At 41.3% G+C, this 21,385-nt stretch overlaps 1 long non-coding RNA gene across 1 annotated transcript in view; it reads right to left on the bottom strand.

The window, feature by feature from the left end:
* Nucleotides 1–1,996: 1,996 nt before the first annotated feature.
* Nucleotides 1,997–21,385, bottom strand: part of LOC120722750 — a 58,786-nt gene continuing 39,397 nt past the window's right edge. The window contains exon 3 of the long non-coding RNA XR_005693580.1: nt 1,997–2,293. This is a non-coding gene — a long non-coding RNA (uncharacterized LOC120722750). The remainder of the gene's footprint in view (nt 2,294–21,385) is intronic.

The raw sequence follows: 21,385 nt of genomic DNA, 5'->3' as shown, positions 1-21,385 counted from the left end.
GGAGTGCAGAATTATTAGGCAAATGAGTATTTTGTCCACATCATCCTCTTCATGCATGTTGTCTTACTCCAAGCTGTATAGGCTCGAAAGCCTACTACCAATTAAGCATATTAGGTGATGTGCATCTCTGTAATGAGAAGGGGTGTGGTCTAATGACATCAACACCCTATATCAGGTGTGCATAATTATTAGGCAACGTCCTTTCCTTTGGCAAAATGGGTCAAAAGAAGGACTTGACAGGCTCAGAAAAGTCAAAAATAGTGAGATATCTTGCAGAGGGATGCAGCAGTCTCAAAATTGCAAAGCTTCTGAAGCGTGATCATCGAACAATCAAGCGTTTCATTCAAAATAGTCAACAGGGTCGCAAGAAGCGTGTGGAAAAACCAAGGCGCAAAATAACTGCCCATGAACTGAGAAAAGTCAAGCGTGCAGCTGCCAAGATGCCACTTGCCACCAGTTTGGCCATATTTCAGAGCTGCAACATCACTGGAGTGCCCAAAAGCACAAGGTGTGCAATACTCAGAGACATGGCCAAGGTAAGAAAGGCTGAAAGACGACCACCACTGGACAAGACACACAAGCTGAAACGTCAAGACTGGGCCAAGAAATATCTCAAGACTGGTTTTTCTAAGGTTTTATGGACTGATGAAATGAGAGTGAGTCTTGATGGGCCAGATGGATGGGCCCGTGGCTGGATTGGTAAAGGGCAGAGAGCTCCAGTCCGACTCAGACGCCAGCAAGGTGGAGGTGGAGTACTGGTTTGGGCTGGTATCATCAAAGATGAGCTTGTGGGGCCTTTTCGGGTCGAGGATGGAGTCAAGCTCAACTCCCAGTCCTACTGCCAGTTTCTGGAAGACACCTTCTTCAAGCAGTGGTACAGGAAGAAGTCTGCATCCTTCAAGAAAAACGTGATTTTCATGCAGGACAATGCTCCATCACACGCGTCCAAGTACTCCACAGCGTGGCTGGCAAGAAAGGGTATGAAAGAAGAAAAACTAATGACATGGCCACCTTGTTCACCTGATCTGAACCCCATTGAGAACCTGTGGTCCATCATCAAATGTGAGATTTACAAGGAGGGAAAACAGTACACCTCTCTGAACAGTGTCTGGGAGGCTGTGGTTGCTGCTGCACGCAATGTTGATGGTGAACAGATCAAAACACTGACAGAATCCATGGATGGCAGGCTTTTGAGTGTCCTTGCAAAGAAAGGTGGCTATATTGGTCGCTGATTTGTTTTTGTTTTGTTTTTGAATGTCAGAAATGTATATTTGTGAATGTGGAGATGTTCCAACGCGAAGCTTCTTGAAGCTTCATTTGCTCTAGCAGGACACCTACTGGACGTAAAAATATTCGTTGGCATGAATTTAAAGAGTGTGGCATTTTGCACACAGCCTGTAAATGTCAACAACAAAAGGAGTGTGTAAAACATCTATATTGTAGTGATGGCAGTATACTGTGTATATTTATGCTGGCAGTATGGAAAATGATTATTTGGAAATGCCTAAAATGGAAATGATCATATACTGTGAGGTGAGGTGTGGACAGTGGTTGTGCTTTTGTAACATTGAGGCAAGGACAGTGATTAGTGTTTAGGGGACACATCATTGGTTTTTATTTAAAAACAACAGTTTCTCCACTGTGGCAGGTCGTAGGCGATTTCTTTTTTTTCCAAACTGTCTCTAACTCTCCCTAACCGCAACTCTCCCTCAAACGCCCACATTTTGAATGGGGTCTGAGGGGTTTATATCGCTGTCATAGCTCGCGGCAAAGTTCGAACCACTTCATGATATTGTTCACTGGTAAAAATAAATAATTGAAATTGGTATATATTTGTTTTTTGTTAAGTTGCCTAATAATTATGCACAGTAATAGTCACCTGCACACACAGATATCCCCCCTAAAATAGCTAAAACTAAAAACAAACTAAAAACTACTTCCAAAAACATTCAGCTTTGATATTAATGAGTTTTTTGGGTTCATTGAGAACATGGTTGTTGTTCAATAATAAAATTATTCCTCAAAAATACAACTTGCCTAATAATTCTGCACTCCCTGTAAGAATATGCAAACATACATGTTTACATGTTCGTCAATATCTCTGCGTGGGTGCACACATGAACAGGTGGGAGTGCACCCACACAGACACACAGGTGTCCACACTCAAGCAAACACACATTCAGTTATCAGCATGTCTTCCTTCCTACTGAGTCAACAAGTTGTTGGTGACTTTAATGCTGTCAGGTTTCCCTCCAGCTTCCACACAGGATGTGTCCGCAATTGACCGTTTTTCCTGTGGACACACAAAGACAATGACAGCACGAGCAACCATTAACCTCATTCATAAAAAACACAGCTGCTCAGCTTCCACGGTGTGTTTGTCTAAGATGGATAACAGGATGAATTTCATAGCAAACACAACTCGCGCCTTTTGCGCCACTTCCCCTCTTCAAGTTGAACAAACAAGTGATGTAATGGGGTTACCGAGTTCTTCATTTGAATATAGCACTTCTGCATTCTCTGTATTTTAAGCACATCAGTGTGTGCTCTGACTTGTAGCGCACTACAGAATTGTTACCATTTGCCTGCTTCCTGTTGTCCTATTAAGATTTCATGCTGCAAAATTAAAATCAGTGGAAATGCACAAGAAGTTCTAATAAATATCAGCGATACTCTTAGAGCAAAGAGTTTTCACGTGAGTTGTGTGAAAGTTTCTAGAGCTACATTCAAAGATGGGCAAAAAGAAAAAAAAACTGCCAAGCCATTTATTACATTAACTGATGAGTCAAAACGTAACTGCTGACAGGTAAAGCAACAAAACACTATTAATATCTCATATCCATCTCACATGTCAAGGTCTGTAGTCCATTAGGCTGCAGGTGAAGGCTTAGTCTCATCTTAAGTCTTTTGGATGGGGAAGAAACAGGCAGCTGTGAAGACTGGAGCAATTTTGATAAGACCATATCTTTTCCTTCCAGTCAGCAGAGGTGTGTAGCTACTGACAATAAGCTGTATGTTATTTCAAGCACCTAATTCAAGCTAAACATCAGTGTGTTAGCCTTAAAGGAATTGCTCAGAATTATTTATGCTACTGAACCTTTTCTTTAAAAAACCCTTTATAATCGACTGTATATGAAAGAAGGACATAGCCACTCAGTTAACTATTAGGTTTAGCCTTAGGTTTAGGACTCAGAAGTTACCATTTGTATGAGATTGTAAGAGAGCTAAGTTATGCTAGCAAGGCTGTTTAGCAAGCTGCAGTTTGAAATTTTCTAGCTATGACTCACAGAGGTTGCCAACTGGTTTCCTGGCCTATGTGACTGAGGCCTAACAACAGTAACAAAGTAGTAGATTTCACAAGAAGTACAAACATCCTGGTGATCATGCATCACCACCACCATACAGAAAATGTGACAGATAAAACACACTTTTGTTATGCTAAATGGACTGGTACATTAATAGTGCTTTTCGAGTCTAGCTGAGCACTTGCTTAGTTAAAGCCTAATTCACTCCGAATTTTTTCTGTACCTGAGCACTTTGTCTAGCGTTTGCCCACACTTATTTACAACTCGGGAAAAGAAAAATCACGTTTTACCTTTTATTACCTTTTTTATTTATTTCATCTAAAATAAATGAAAATATCCCACTGCACTAAGTGATGTTGGAGTGACATCTTACAAAACAATGTTGATATTTGTAAATAAAAAGACATATTGACGTCCAGGCTGTACATGGTTGGATGCCCAAATTGAGGACCAAGTACAGACGTCGTATAGAGGTCCAGAATTGGTCACTGACCGAAGGACCCAATATAGACATGATCTGCATGTCCATCCAATGTTTAGTGGGATGTCAACCATCAAATTGTTTTTCCTCTGCAAAAGAGAAGTGTTTTAAGATGCAATGACTGTAACTGCAGCAGAAAGAAAATCCTGGGAAACCCCCTGCTGGTGACCAATTTTATGGCAGTTTTACTTATGTGCCACATTTAGTTTTACTAAGAGTCAATGTGCTTAACCACAAGTGTTTGAGAACGAGGCCTAATCAATGCCACTGATTACCAGTTTCTTAAAGTTATGGGACATATTTCATGCCTGAAACTTTCTACAGTGGCTAATAAATGTTCCATCAGCATACTGAATCTCTTAAAGTGTTTGCATAGCTGCTATGTAATGTCAGGTGTGTGTCAAATGCTTCTAGATCTAGAGCATTTATAGATTTAAATCAACATGCACCATGTGTTATTTTTAAGTGTTGTGTTTACATGAGTTTGTGCTGCTTGAATGTAACATGTACTCAACAACTCCAGTGGAATATTTTTCAATCCATATTCATACATCTTAACCCAGTTTCATATATTAGTCAACAACATGCTAATTTTAGAACACTGCTTTAAGGCTCTATTATCAAATATAGGAATGTGTCATGGGAACAAACGTCCTCTCGGTTTTTGTTTCGACACAAATGCGTCATAACTGCATCATCTGTAAAACAAACCTGCATTCCCCGTTGTCACGAAGAAATCCAAAGCATGTGAAGCATCCATGCACAACAATCTTGTAATGCAATGGATTATATTTTCTACACCAATGAATCATTATGTTGACAATAACATCTTAGCAGAGTTGAACCATAAGATTTTTAAGGTGTGACTCTTTTTAAAACCCCAGCACCATTTCATTTCATTATCCACTGCGACACTTAAACGACCAAAGAAGATGTGCTGTTATCTGACAAGAGAAGCTGTGAGGGCACAGTCTGCAGAGTGTGTTCAGCAGTTTAGAGGCACGATACTGCACACAAGAGATCAGCTCAGTGCTAATGCCTATGTGCTAGGAAAGTCAGTAAATAACAGAAAATGAGATGCCAGAAAGTTGATGAGGTTCTGGACATAGCATCTCTGAAAACGCTACATCCACAGAATCAGAACAGCATTACCTGCATGAGTAAGCATGCATCAAGACAGAAAATGAGGTGTTTTGCAGATAACTTTGAGTAAAGTCAGTGGAGTTGTTTCTTGACGTACATCAGCTGATCATTCCTGCTTTTATACTTCAAACCTCTGGATAGTCCAGACTTATTGCACTTCTATGCTAGGGTGGGACGGCAGCACAACGATCAGTACTTACACCGCAAAGGGTTTAAATGCATTTAAATGTGCTGGCTGGCTATTGTTAGGTGAAGGTGTTGAGGGAGAAAACTTTATTTTTATTTTCACTTTCAAGTAAATTTTAGAATAAAGGCCGATCTTTTTAATGACCAGAGACAACAGCTTTTTACCTTTCTTCCTTTCTCTTTTTAACCTGACAAAGGTGTCTTTAGTCTTTTCAACTGATGATCCTGTTGAACAAAGCCAAGTAAGTACAGAACAACAGATGCTTTTACTGCAATGCAGGAAAGAAAGACTTCATAATAAATTGACTGTCAGACATATAAGAAGGAAAAAATGACGTATGCCTATATTGGTAATTCATAAGCATTATGGCCAAGCTAGATAAAGTTACACCTTAATGGACGCTTTGTGTTCATGCTAATCAATGTACAGTGTTTACAGATTACATTACTAACAAAGACACCAGTGCTGCAGTCTGCATCACTGCTATGTGTTGTGTCTTTCCAGGAAAGATGCAGCGATCATATAACAACACAGTATGTATATTATATTATTTTATATTTTATGAATATGTATAACATAAGCATAAAATGTATTTTTGTAACATTCCATCTGTACTTATTATAATGGCTTCAATTACAGATTATTGTGTAATACTGCTTGGCTTAATAAGGCCAAGAGAAAGCGTCACAGAGACAATTCTAGTTTCTAACCACAGTTTAAAAAAGAACTAATTTGCTTCCATGTGGAGAAAAGCATACTTCATTCCTCCTTTTGCACTATCCAAAACATTTCGAGACATTACCCAGGGGAGCTGTACGTCTGCATGTTTGAGATCAGACATTAAACAGTCTTTAACCTGCCAATGAGTGTTAATTTGACCTGACATCCTTCATGCACCAACTCTCAACCAAAGTAAACTGAGTGTTTCCAGGAATGAGAGTACCGAGAATCTCCTGTTGTTAAGTACACGTGAGAGTGGGCAGCTTTGGACTGTGCCTGGACCTGACTGTCTTGACACCATGTGCGAAAATGACTCAACACTTTTGCTCCCCTCTCCTCACACCTGAAGATCAGACACGAGGAGGGAGGAGATGTGAACAGTTTGTGAGGGGTTGGATGAAGTGTGTTTTTGTCCGTGAGAGTGAGGGGGGAAAGGAAAAAGAGACACATGGTGTGGAAGCATGGGGCAAAGCTATTTTTAACTGGCTCAGGCAACCTGATAGGGTAGGCCTATATATAGTGAGGCAGAGAGGCAGATTGGGTAACAGTGTGAGCGTGTGCTCGTATCAAGGAGCCATTTAGGGTTACTATTCTTCTGCTGTAAACACAGCACTCCCAAACCACACATGCACACACTCACACAGATACACACACAGCTATGTGAGATACACTTAAATGTTGCTAAATCTGTTAGACCAATCAAATGAATCAACTCAAGCACCAGAAAGGCAAACATCTTAAATCCTGAATAATTCAACGTTGCTTATAATACAACAGTTATTGTTTAACCTAAGGTCCGTCTCCATCGTTTGCTATATATTCTTCTCCTGTTACACGCCACACTCAGTGGATGTTTTCAGTCTGCCTACTGTCACTTGATGAGTGTTTAATCTGCATGCGTTTGTGAGGTCCTTTGCTGATTTTGTATCAGTGACCCAACTGGCAGGTGTGTGTGTGAACGCAGGCACATGTCCTATTACAGATACCAGAGGGGGTAAGCCACAGGGCAGCTGCTGGTGTGGTCATTTGTTGTTTCAGGTGTTATGACAGAGAGGCGCTGAGAGCATCAAGGAACAGCTGAACATTTGTCTGGACACATCAAAGCCAGCTCATACTGTATTTGCACAGCTGAAATTTTTGTATCTCTTTCTCTCACACACACACACACACACACACACACACACACACACACACACACAGACACTGCATGGCAGATTAAGGTGAGTAAAATGTGGAAATGCGGAACGCTTCATTTACAGTCTCTTTATCCTTTTTCTTGGTGTCATGATGTCATTGGAAAGGGGAGAGAAAACTTGTGAAAGCTGCTTTCAGAGATCATCTTGCAAATGGGATTACACCAGCAACGATTCCATTGAGTTGTCAAACCAACCACATATTCAAATAGTGGCATTTTTACATACCAGAACACATTATTATGGGAAGTTAGTTGCATATGTTTGTTTGCAAATTGACCATTTCAAACTTGTGCAGACTGCAAAATTAGTTTCACGTTCAAATTAAGGCGTCTTTCATGTGGAGAGCCATACTTGATGATAAGAACAAGAGCTCCATTTGTTTGAGAGTCCATAGTTTCCAACCCCAAATGCAGGCCATGTGACCAGTAGGTACGTCACCCCTCAGGGAGACACGGGAGTTTTATCATAACTTTGTGAGGTGTTCAAGGGAGAACATCAGCATCACATATCAACCACAGGTTTCATATTAAAGATAGAAACTTTAAGTATGATTATACAGCAACATTAGTGTTTTGGTGGATGCTATGTTGTTGTTGGTTTGTTTTGGGGGGGGGGTTAGTGTATTTGCTAGAAATAAGCTAAGGCTAGCAGTCTTGGTTACTAAGCTCCATAAACTAGCTGATAAGAGCTACATAACATGAACTTCAACCACCTCACTGAAGCCTAAGCTACTTGGACAGTTTGTACTAGGCTGCAAATGATCGTGGCTCAAGAGTTGGCAGTTCGTCTTGTAATTAGAAGGTTGCCGGTTTGAGCCCCGGCTCGGACAGTCTCGGCCATTGTGTCCTTGGGCAAGACACTTCACCTACCGCCTACTGGTGTTGGCCAGAGGGGTCGATGGCGCGATATGGCAGCCTCGCTTCTGTCAGTCTGCCCCAGGGCAGCTGTGGCTACAACTGTAGCTTGCCTCCACCAGTGTGTGAATGTGAGAGTGAATGAATAGTGGAATTGTAAAGCGCTTTGATTATTATTATTATTAAACCATAATAATAGACAGATAATGCTAGAATAATACTTCAAAAGGCACCAGAGGAACGGTCTAGTTCACTGACTTCATTAATGGAGGTGAAGTCACGGATGTCATTTTCATCACACTTCTCTGTTCACATAAATTTAAACTAGGACAACTACAGTGAGTTATATAAAATATAATCCACACATGTGAGTATGAAGATAGGAACCTATCCATAGCCATTTTGAGTGGGGCAAATACAGGACGGGTACACTGTGATCCTAAAGGAATGGACATGGTTAGCAACAGTCAAGTAGGCTGTGCATTTGAATAATGAATAGTGTTTGTACTAAGCTGCAGAGATGCTCTTCTCCATTGCTTGATTGTAACAAGCAGCTCCTATTAGCTCGAATCAGTCCAGCCAGTCTCCTCTGAACTCTGACATCACAAAGAGAACTGCTGCTCAATATTAGGTTTTTTCGTACCATTCTCGGTAATCCTAGAGACATTTGTGAAGGAAACTCCCAGCAAATTAGCGGTTTCTGAAAAACTCAAATAAGCCTATCTGGTACCAGCAACCATGTTCAGAGTCACTAAAATCATCTTTGTCCTGGATTGGTTTGAATGTCAGCAAGTTGTGCTGCATGCTACTATGCATTAACGTACTGTTATGTTACTGCCTGATTAGACATTTGCATAAACGAGCAGTTGAACAGGTGCGCCTAACAAAATGGCCAGTTAATATATAAGTACAGGAATTCATTTATGAGTGAAGCATAGGCTCAATCACCTCTAATAGAAGGCACCAAAGACATGCTCTGCAGGGAGAGAATATTTGCAGGTGGTTTAATAATGTCAACCACTCCCCCTGTTTTAAGGCACACACTTTCCACTCTAGGTAGAGACCGAAGCATTAATCATTCAGCAGATGGCCACTCTTCTTTGTGTGTGTGCGTGTGTGCGCGCGCGTGTGTGTGTGTGCGTGTGTGTGTGTGTGTGTGTGTGCGTGTGTGTGTGTGTGTGTGTGTGTGTGTGTGTGTGTGTGTGTGTGTGTGTGTGTGTGTGTGTGGCGCAGCAGAGAAAATGCCATGGCTGAATATCAAATAACAGTCCTCCTGACCCTGGCCCTTTTGCATGAGCTCCAAAGGTCTCATCCATCTGCATTATCACACCCATTACTTATTCATGACTAGGAGTTCCACTGTGAATGTTTGGCTGCTTGTGTGCAACTGTTTCTACATAAGTACATTTTGTGTATATGCTATACACTGTGTTAACAGTACTGGGTGTGTTTTTAGAAACGACAGGCATACAATTCAGCATTTTAGCTATACATTCATTAAGTCAGCGGCAAATTGAAATTTGATTTCCACTGACATGTGCTAATTATTTAGTTAGAAACAATAGGACATTAATAGAATTATTAATGTGCATTCAAACAGACATAGCTTGAAGCAGTGGCGTGCACAGACATTTTGGGGGGCAAGTGCTCCAGGGGGGGGAAAGGGCACTTTTTGCATATGTGGAAAACCTTTTCTTTGTATAATAAAAAAATCGCACAGGTTAAATGCAATTTGACTTTTATTTTCTCCTTTCTCAGCCTCTCTTTCCTAGGCATTATGCTTGCTGAAATTAGTAAATAAATAGACCAAAATGTATGAGAACGAATAAGACTGACTGTGGTCATTACAAGAACAGGGCAGAATGGTCGTTTTCACAGGCAATTGGGAACTGCCTATTTTTCCTTTAGCAAATTAATGTGTTAATGTTGCCAATATGTTACACCAAAAAAAATTAACATGTCTAACCAGTGCTTCTCAAAACTTTTAACATGCACCACCCCCAACACCGTACCCTTCAAACTACCAATAACAACGTCACTGTTCTGTCACAATCAGGTCACAACACAGTGCGTAAATGTCTGCGAGCATCGCTGAGTCAGTAACAACCAGTTAGGCTAAAGACTGCATCTTTAGACAGTTGGACGGTGTTCTAACTTTCTCACAGGAGATGTCACACAGCGGAAATTTGTGTTTTTATGTTTTATCAATCTGTGTATTGGTACATAGTGTTGATTTTATTTGCATGATTTTATTGGGATATTTATATTGCATGTTTGTTTATTGATATTTATACTGCATGGTTTTATCCTCATATTTATATTTGTGTTAATGTTGTACCATGTTCCTTTAACCCACTGTGGACTAAACAGATAATTGTAGGCACCTGTGAGGTGGGGGCGTTCCCTAAGGTGGCCTATCAGCCGCCAGGTTGACCTGTTAAAGGGGATGGTGAGCGCAGAGACAAAAGGAGAGAGGAGTGACGCACGAAGGGTGAGGAGGCGAAAAAGGAACGCGTGCAACCCCGCACGTGTGTGGAACGAACTGCTGCCTGACTGTGGGGCGCCGCGAGTTGTTCGGCGATCCAGTCCTAACGGCAGGAACGGCAACAGTGGGTGGCGATGGCTGCAATGCACGACAGGGCAGGGATGCCCCTCTGCCTGCATCTGACGGTGAGACGAGGGAGGCCGTGTTCAGGTGTGGAGTGGGGCGGGACTGTGCGGCGACGCGCTGTCAGGAGGAGACAGGTCTGCGATAGGAGCCTCCTCCCTGGTCTGTTGCTGACGAGTTTTACCATACCGGAAGAGAAGTTCCTCTCCTGTCTCTTTCATATAAGGACCATTCGCCCATGTGTGGCTGGACTGTGGGATTATGGGACTGTGGGAGAGTGGTTTTAGTATGTGGAAAACATGTTTTAGCCTTGTTTTAATGGTGTATAGTTATTTCTGCCGGCAGGGTTTTTAGCGGGTTGCAACACTACTTTTATTGTATACGGGGATTTTGGCTTGTATTTGGGGTTCTGACTGTGTTTTATCCTGAAAATAAATGGTGTGTTTGAGGCCAGCTTAGCTTCTGTGCCCTGAGCGCTGACCCGCTCACTCCCCTTTGCGCTTGTATGTATAAAGACGTGGTGGTGAAGATTTAGGTCCACCAGTAGCGGCTACAGAGACACCTACTAAAGACAGTCAAAGACATTAATTTCAATCTTACCAAAGTAGGACAGTAGTTGACGTTAGTTATGGAAAGGCTAATCCACAGAAACGGAGAAACGTCCATAATTCTATTATTCATAATCATGTCAAGGTTTTAGGTTTTTCTGCAGTTCCATCTCTAAAAAGTGTGATGTCTTCCCGTCACTGACTTCAGTTTGAAAACTTTGTATTTATTCACAGATTTCCGTGAGATCATCCTAAAATTTGTAACGAAAAATGGGCTCAAAAGAGCCCTCTGCCTAACAGCATGTAGCCTATAGCATAACGTGATATTTTCAATAGTGTATGCAAAAAGGTCGGAATTGATGGAGAGTGGGGTTGCCTAAATGGTTTAGGTTACATTTTAAATGTGTCGTGTTTTTTTTTTTTTTTTTTTTTTTTTTTATCCATATGGATGGATGGAGGGGGCAAGCTGGCAAAGTTTGTCATGTGCAGTTTCTGACAGGCTACTTCACAACAAAACAATTGCAGGTTGGTCTTAGAGGGCAAACAGAATAATTTCACTCGATTCATGGGTTACCCGACTGGTTGGGAAGGGAAAGAGCTGCCGTGTTGTCCGCCGTGGCTCCCAGTTGCTATAGTTAGCCTACTATGCCTACTCCAAGTAGTCCTATGTCATGCCGCTGCTACACGCCTCACAACAAATGAACTGCAAGCGTGTTCACGTGACACGGTGACAGTGAAAAAGCGACAGGGTTCGGGTGTCTTTGAAGAAGGGGCACAAATCAAGCCATTATTTTCACACCTTTTTAAATCGCGCAGCTTTTAAAAAAAAAAAAAAAAAAAAATCACGTCTTTCAAAAGGGCACTTTTTTGGACTGAGGGCAAAAGGGCAAGTGCTTCAGCACCACCTCGTCTCTATCTGTGCACGCCAGTGGCTTGAAGGGCGGTTTGGGTCACATTACTTGCCACTTTTCAATATTTTTGTTTATTTGTTTTTTAGGCTTTAGACTTTTTAGACTTCTAAAACTGGACAACTCACACTAAACTGTTTCAGATGGATAAATGGCACTAGAGGACAGAGGAAGCATTTGTAAATATTGTTGGAAATGTGAAGCCATGATACTGAACCAGAAAAGGGTGGAGTGCACATTCTGGGTCAGGGAGGAGTTGCTGTCCCAAGTGGAGGAGATCAAGTATCTCGGGATATTGTTCACAAGTGTTAGGCAAAAGTGGAGCAGGAGACTGACTGACAGGCTGGTGCAGCACCAGCAATGATACGAACACTGTGGTAAAGAGAGAACTGAGCGTGTAAGCGAATCCATTTATTTACCAGTCCATCTGCATTCACACCTTTACCTACAGCCACAGGCTGAGAGTACTAACTGAAAGAATAACATCACATACACAAATAGTGAAAATGGGTTTCCTCTACAGAGTGTCTGGCCTCAGGCTTGTAGACTGGGTGAAGGGCTTTGTCACTCAGGAGGGACTCAGGCTAGAGCTGCTACTCTTCAGCATGGAAAATAGCTAGGTGAGATCGTTCAGGCATCTGAATGCCACCTCGACACTTCTTAGAAGATGTGTTTCACAGAACCTGGATGAATGGATGTCCAACAGGTTACATTCAACATTAACTTTCAACATTGAGGCCCTGTAGGTAACTGCATCATAAAGTATACCTAAAATGTTTGTTGTCAAAAACAATATAATATTTTACACCTTTCCCTATAAAGACATGAAGGCTTTTTGCAGCTCTCTCCCAGCAGAAAGAAGAACACCATGTGCGGTGTATGAACAGTTCTTTCCAGCTTCTTTTATGAGTTCTTAGAGCCCAGTAAAAAGAAGTTGGATGTCACTGCTGCTGGATGCTGAATAAAGCAGCATGCAGATGTCTTTTTTTTCCTGCTTCAGCCCATCAGTCAGTAAGTCTTTATATCACATTGGGACTTCCTTAACCCTATCAGGTGGTGTTCAGACCATCCTAGCATAAGGCAGAGAGAGTCACAGGCAGCTGCTCTGCTGCTTCTTCTGTGCCGCGCTCTGTGTGTGATAGGGTACCTTCCAGCTAAGTGGCCGAAGAGATAAGTACGATCATGCGTGGACAGAGTGTTGTAAAAAGAAATTCCTCTGTAGAAAGCAGATAAGCCGACGGGTGAGCAAGAGCGCTCCCGTGCACAACCCCTCCACCACTGCTCTCCTTTGACTCTCAAACACCACCCGCCCGTCACGCCGTGCTCACACATACATCACTCCCGATTCCAACTCCAGCGGCATTAGTCTCATATATTCAAAAGACTCCTGCTTAGTTTCGTTTAAGGGAAATCTATATTGTACAAAGAAGAAGATGATAAGTTCACATTTAAATATGTCAGCTGTGTCTAAATAGCATTAGAATTTCAATGTGCACCCCGGCACGCAAGTTTTCCCTTTTCACCGTGAGCGTTTTTTGATCATTTTGCCAAAGCCCGCTTCATTGACAGCACTTCTTGTTGATGTGACACCTCCTCCCTGAGCTTTTTAAATCTACCCTGTGGCACTCAGCCATTTGTGTTGCGTGCCCGAATGTTTACCACACACTGGCATGGGTATCCTTTCCAACACGCACGATAGTCACTTCTAGTAATTGGCCTGGAGAGTTACTTGACTTTGCATGCAAGAGAAGTATGGCACACATTTGATCACAAATCTGAGCACTGCTCGTTTTTTCCTCCTTTTTGTTTTGCTGCATGCCCAGAAAAATGTACAAATGTATGCAATGTCAATTCCCCACACGCAATATATGCACAGGCATACATTAATTAAGAATGGGTTTATGTGCAAACAAGATGACAAACATGCGTGGCTCCGTTTACTTCCACCCCGGCCTTTTTTTTTTCTTTTTAGAGGCTCCAGTTTGACAAACAAACTCAACATGCACTGTTGCCGAGTTCTTTCACATTGGTTGCGGTTGCACCATATGATGGTGCATGTACACTCTCACATGAATAGATCATATAAATCATCTGCCTGGCTAAGATGGGAATCTAATCAAGAAACAGAATTTTAAAACAGCACAACACAACATTTTTCTTTTCACTCCATCAAATTCAGTGAAAAGGTTTTATTGTTTTTCTACTTTGAAGGGGTCTCATAATTTAACAAGAAAAATTCCAGTCATGTTACAAAGCAACAATAAATTTACCCTGAAAAGAAGTTCTCATTTGAATATAGAAAATATGAATATACAGTATATTTTCCCAGCAACGCACTACTTCACACTCATTCTGTTTACACAAGACTGGTCAGTATTTAATACAAGCACTAAAAGCTGTCACAGATTGGGATGTGAAGGAGGGGGAGGGGTTATTTTAATAAATCTTAACATTTGCATAAACAAATATCCATGGGATATAAAACATCCTTAGTGTCTAAGCTCTTACCAAGGGCTAAGGGCCCAACAAGCCCCCTCAGCAATCACGCTGAATTGCACACTAACGCACATCAGGGAATTGTGTGTACGTTCCTGTGTCCACACTCAAATCTGCACAGTGTAATTTGCATGTGCATCTGTGTGGATGAGCAAACCTCACCCTTTCTTCTCACCCACCACCACCCTTTTCCCGTAACATCAGCGCTTGTTGTCCCCTGTGGCTACAAGGGGAAAACCTTCAAGCGCATCTTCAAGGAGTGAGCGGAGGAAGGGGAACCTACAAAACAATTTCAGAAAGAAGGCAGGGGGAGGGAGACAGAGGGGAGAAAGATAAAGTGTTGATAATAAGAGGAAAAAGTTTCGGTTTCAGATTGTTTTGAAAATGAATCCAATGTGTAGTGTCAGTATTCTTAAAGGAAAGAAGCTTTTAGTATCATTTTAGTGCCTATAGAAGTGTTTCCTGTTTGTTACTCAGTTGTGTATGCAGCTGATGCAGCTGAAACTTGAGATGCAAAAATTTTAAAATGTTTGCAATTATTTGAAGACGCACAACACATCCAGAGACATCTGTCAGGTCTGGCTTCCCAGTTCCCCTACAACTGTACATCTTTAATTTATGCATTTGCATTTGAAAAATATGGAAATAAGACAAAAGTAGATACGAGCTTTAGCTTTCATTTCATCTTATTTATAGCACATACAGTAAAATCTTGTGAAACTGGCAGGAAAAATGCCAAGAATGTGAGAAGCTGTATCAAAATGAAAAGGCAGCTACTTTTTAGAATATAACATTTCCAACTACACTTTTTCCCCTTACTGCCAAGTGTAATTACATATTTCATAGTTTTTGTTAGTTCCATTTTTTGTTGTTGAACAGGGTTGAAAATGTATGTATATATACTATTAAAAATGTGGGTGAGGTTAGAAAAAGGCTGTGATCCATGATGATCTCCTCAAACCAAAACACTAGCTATGTTTCATGCCAATGCCGACTCAGTTCCTAAATGTGGTGCTTCATCAAACGTCTCTCTGAATACAGTCAAGTACACAGCATAATTATGCTAACCAACACAACACAAACCTAATTGGCACTTGTAGTGAGAAGTGAACTGTGTGTTTCTGATTCTCAAGCATTGTATTATAAATTTTAATGATGAAGCTCAAATTCACAACAGCTAAGAAACCCAGACACAACACAGTTTAATGTGCTACTAGCAGTGTTGGGGAGTAACGGAATACATGTACCGCCGTTACGTATTTAAAATACAAAATATGAGTAACTGTATTCCGTTACAGTTACCATTTTAAAAAGTGGTATTCAGAATACAGTTACTTTGTTGAAATAAATGGATTACACTGCGGTACTTTCCTGTTTCATTTTGTCGCGGGTCAGGACTGTTTGGTTTTGTTTGACAGCTACGTTCTGTTGTTCCAGGCGGCAGCGTTACGGTTGCCATGGTTACAGGGCGACGCTCTCTCTCTCTCTCTGCGACTGTGTGTTTCCTGGGTGAGAGAGCGCCTTTTCGTTGTTGTTGTTGTTGTTGTTGTTGTTGTTGTGCTAAGCTAACAGGCAGAATGCTACAAGCATAGCTCTAAAGAATGTAGCATCATGGGCAGTGTAGTCCGTGTTGCAGGGAGAATGGACTGCCATACACGTTATGGGTCTGTGAGCGAGGAGCGAGAAAAAGGGGAGTGGAAAGGTACGAGTTGTCATTGAGGAAAAACGGGAGCTGGAAGCATGTAAATATAATAATAACCACTGCAGCCAAGAAGAGTGCCTGACGAGCCCAGTTGTAAGTAAGCTATTAAGACTCGACTGTACACCGTGTTCGTGTTTTCCTCCGAAAACAATAAGTTCCGTTGGAGCAGTCTTTCAACGCCTCTCTCTGTCTCTCGCAAGAAAAGTTGACCCACACAACAAAGTAAAGCTATTTTTTGGCTATGAGCCGACAGGGACCCCGCCGTATTAGTCAGAGGTCCCTTTACTACAGTTCGGAGTCGCGGACCTTCAGTAATAGTAATAAATCACACAGCAATAGTACATTCATGCAGTTGTAAAAAGCATGATAATATATTAAGTAATCCAAAGTATTCAGAATACGTTACTGTCATTGAGTAACGTAACGGAATACGTTACAGAATACATTTTGGGGCATGTAATCTGTATTCTGTAATGGAATACATTTTAAAAGTAACCTTCCCAACACTGGCTACTAGTAGATGTCAGTTATTAGTGTATCACGTGTTATCAGATTACTAAAATGTATAAAGTAATCTAAAAACTAAACAAGTGAATTTCAAAATAATGACAGTGAGGGACACTGTCATAAGTGCCTCTCCCAAAATGAGCACATGCACATATTTCATATTCTATTTTCTGAATTAGCCTTTAGCTGCAATTAGCAGAAGGCTACACTATTAGCAACATTTCTCAGAGGTGCTCATCACCCACTTTTATGACGTTATACGCAACCTAACTAGCCACAGAACAAATTTAGACATGACTAATGCCCACTTGTGCTGCAGAAAAATGAAAAGATCAAAAAGTCACACTTACTGTTCATTAACAGACTCTTGTAGATAAGGTTCTCTACCTGATTATCCCAGCACTGCATTTTGCTCTCAGAGTGTCAGGGTGGTTTTAGATGTGGAACCACCCTCCAGCTTGGGTTCACGAGGCAGATGCCGTCTCTGCTTTTACACTTGGGTTTCCAGTATTACTTTAATAAAGTTTATCTTTTAGATAAGCTACTATAGATTCAGGCTTCTGAGGGACGTCCCATGATGAACTGCTTCTCTTCCCTTCCCCATGTAGTTATAAATGCCACATTGTGTTTTTACCTGCTTTGTTTTCTTTTTAGTTATTTCTTTCATCTCATCACCTGACAGATGACAGCCGGAAGTGTCTTGTTGTTTAAAATGAGTTCGTTCTCCTCGCAGTTGCCAGGTGCTGCTCACAGAGGATCGTCTGATTGCCGTGGTTCTCTCTCATTACTGTTGTAGGAATTTCAACTTACAATAGAAAGCACACTGAGCTAAGTGTTTTATTAGCTCTTGCTATATAAATAAAACTTGATTAAATACATATCATTTCTTAAGCTACTTTCCAGTGGCCAGTGCTGCGATAGCAACTTTCGTCTGTACCAGTAAATAAATAAGATTTTCAACCATCTGAAGAGGTGTATCATTTGTCATAAGACCTATGATTGATTGGTGGCTACATTTATGTAGTTTTATATGTTATTCATTTCATAGTTACTGTCCAACTGTAATTAATATTAAGATTAGCTTTGTTGATTGTGTAAAAAAAAAGTGCAATTCTTTTTCTTTTTTTTAATCCAAAAGGAGGTGGGGGCAGGGTAGAAGTAGAAGAAGATGGAGATGGGGGGAGGAAACAGAGGAGGGGGTCGGGACAGCATGGTTACGGCAGCTGCTGCTCAGTCAAAATTGCCTCAATTAGTTGATAGGGCTGCCATGACAACACTGTTTGAGTTGTTGTCATGGCAATGTAGGGGGAGTTGATGAGGATGATGATGGTGTTACAAGGTGAAGGGTTGGTGTCAGAGAGGAAAGATGAGTGTAAAAGAGCAATGATGGCGAGAAGGAGCACAGACTTGGTGAAGGATAAGGAAGAGCGGGATGAAAATAATGAGGGCTTACAGAGAAGAGGAAGGGAACAGCATGGAGGGAAGGAAAAATGTTGCTGTACAAGTAACTTGAAGGAATGACTCTCAGTTGGGAAGATTACCCTCTGATTGATCATGGTGAAAGTCATTTCAGGGACCAATGAAACAATACAGACGGGAAAGCTACCATGTAGAATGAAGAAGTGGGAGGTGATGGGGAGAGCAGAGAAGATAAAGCAAAAAGGGAAATCAATTGAGAGATTTAGGAGATTTAGAGCAAAACTGGATAAAGGGAAAAGAGGGGATCAAGGGAAAAGACCAAACTTAGATTCAAATAATGAAAAGATTGATTTGAAATGAAAGGAGTGACAGAATAAGAGACAGTCAATAAAGGGCTTGGCACAAAGGAAAATGGGCTTCTGTTTCAGGTAGAGGATGGAGGAGAAAAGGAAAATGTGTGTCAGGAGAGGGGAGAAGAATACGAAGGAAACTGAGAATTGTAAAGGAATGATAGTTGTAGCTGTATGTTTTCAACATGAAGAAATGAACTGACAGAAGAATAAAGTAGTGTTCATTGTTAGAAAATTTGCAGAGAAAAAAATGTCTGTAATGTCAAAACTTCATGGTAAAGCAAATACGTTCTCATCCCAAAATGTAACATACCGATGCTATATGACAAGTCGTCGCTATGTTACGCTTTCGGGCGCCCAACCTGTCTATATGTTACGGGTTCCGAAGCATGAGAGCGGGTTGGAAAGAATCTAGAAATGTAAGGTTATGGTTAAGGTTGGGCTTAGGGCTGCAATAGAAAGCCTTGAAACGAATAAAAAGGGAAGCACATAGAAAGCAGCACAAAACAGTTTGGTCATCAACATCAAAAGTTTAAAAAGATTAAAAAGGCTGTCACTCTTTGAAGTAAAACAAAGCTGATTATGGTTGCAAGTCTTTAAACAGACTCCACTGAATGGATCTGTTTGGGTTATGTCATTGCAGTTGCATTTGTATTCTGGTGGCAAAAACAGGAAACTAGAAAGATCATGCAACTACTAAAAACTACTTTGAAAACAGTTGCTAAACTCCCAAACACACACAGGCCTAAAGACTAGTTGGTGACTGTCTGACAACCTCAGTTGCAGGGCAAAAAGGTATATTCCCTGAACGATTGACAAGTCTGCGTATTTTCACTGGGTGAAATTAGTTGCAAAGAGTTGATGGCTGCACCAAAAACCTCCTTGCAATTGCAGTGGTTACAAGAAAATGAAGAGTGCAACACAGTTAAAGTTAAAGTTTAGCCTTTTGAGAGCTGTTGTTTGCAGCTTCAAATTGGTGAGTGGTCCCCATTTTCACTTTACATAGTTTTTCAAGTTTTAGTTAGTTAGCAAGTGTTTGCAGACAAGTCGGTATCTTCCTTGCAAAATACAATTTGCTTTCAAACAAAATAATCAATAGGTTTTTGGTGGCGCACCTTCACCTAGAGACAGCCAGCAACCTCCACAATCCATTTGCCAACCAGTCAGGGAATACACATTTTTCCTAAGCAGGAAGATTCTCTAAGCCAGCCTGATTGGAGCCTTAGCAACATTAGCGTATTAGCCCAAGCAACATGTGACCTAAAAAGATTACACATAAAAGGCCTTAATGGTAAAATTTTATAAATTGATAGGAAGTGTTATGTGTCTTCTTTCAGCTGCTCCCTTTAGTGTCCACGCAGCGAATAGTCTGCCTCTATCTGGTCCTATCTCTATCATCTGCTTCTGTCACACTAACATTCTGCATTGTAATCTTTTACTACTGTCACCTTCCTCTTTTCCTTCTGCCTGGCAGTACCTCTACTACTACATGTTTTCCACCTGTCTACCTCTCATTAATACACATGGAGTTGGTCTTACTTCTACTGATATTTATTCTTCTGTCCAGAGCATGCCTCCACCGTTACAGGCTCTCTTCCACCTGCTCCCCACTCTCACCACAGATCATAATGCTGTCTGAAAACGTCATAGTTGATGGAGACGCCTTCCTGACCTTACCTGTCAACCTGTCCATCACCATCACAAACAAGTAGAGGTTCATGATGTAATCCCACCCTGACTTTGAACCCATCTGTCAAGCCTACCACACGTCTCAGCACCATCTCACTGTCATTCCTCTCCTGGCTTCCTCATGCAGTTCTTTTCTTGGTTCTCTATCATATCAACGTTGTCTGGTATTCTCTATACTTATCCACTGACCCTCTCAAAAAAAACATCACAGCATGAAGCCATACTGATCAGCACCTCTTCTCTCAACATGGCTTCAGCAACTTTCCCTAACTTCCAAGGTGCAACACATCAGTCTTATTCCACTTGTTCTTGAAAATCAGCACCAGAACACTTCTGCCACTTTGATATGGCATTAACTAATCTGGTTAAAAAGTCCATTGGCCTCTCTCCTAGACCTTCACAGGTATGCATCCTCTTAATAGCTGCCCTGACTTCTGTCATACTTCCTGATTCACTAACTTTCCTCCGTTTGTCCTCCATTTCTCTCTCGTTTTCCACATCCATCATCTCTTTAAAGTACTCCTTCCAGTATAGTCTCTTCACACATTAGTGCATTTCTACATCTCTGTCCCTAACCACCGTAACCTGCAGCACATGCTTTCCAGCTCCATCTCTCTGCCTAGCCAATCAATACGAATCCTTTTAGCCTTCCTTAATGTCCAGCCTCACATAAAACTCATTATAAACCTTTTCCTTTGCCACCTCTATCTTTATTGTATGCCTATCCCCCCAGTGCTCTTGTCTACTTTCTTCATCTCCATTGCTATCCCATTTTTTCCTTGCCACTTTTTTATTTTGAATATTTTCCCGTACTTCCTTATTCCACCATCAAATCTCCTTGTCTTTTTTTCTCCATTGAGAGGATAGTCCAAACACCTTGGCAGTTTACTTCACCACTTCAGCTGAACTTTCCCAGTCATCTGGTAACTCTTACTCTTACTCTTACTCTTCCACCAACACCTCCTCATCATCCCTGTTCCCTTCACCTACATCCCCATTGAAGTCTACTCTAATCACCACCCTCATCCCCTGGGGACGCTTGATACCACCTCATTCCAACTTACTCCAGAATTCCTCGTTCTCTTCTAACTGACATCCAACCTGTAGGGCATATGCACCAGCAACATCCAGCATCACCCTTTGATTTCTAGCTTGAAACTAATGATCCTATCTGGCATTCTTCAGCGCCGCACTATTCACATATTCACATATTCACATTCTTCTGGATTACCGCTGCTGCACTTCGCTTCCTTTCTACACCGCTGCATAACA

This window comes from Simochromis diagramma, unplaced genomic scaffold (assembly GCF_900408965.1).
Source record: "Simochromis diagramma unplaced genomic scaffold, fSimDia1.1 OVJJ01000705.1, whole genome shotgun sequence".
Taxonomy (NCBI): Eukaryota; Metazoa; Chordata; class Actinopteri; order Cichliformes; family Cichlidae; genus Simochromis; species Simochromis diagramma.
The sequence above is the reverse complement of the archived record's forward strand: the minus strand, read 5'-3'. Positions and strand labels throughout refer to the sequence as shown.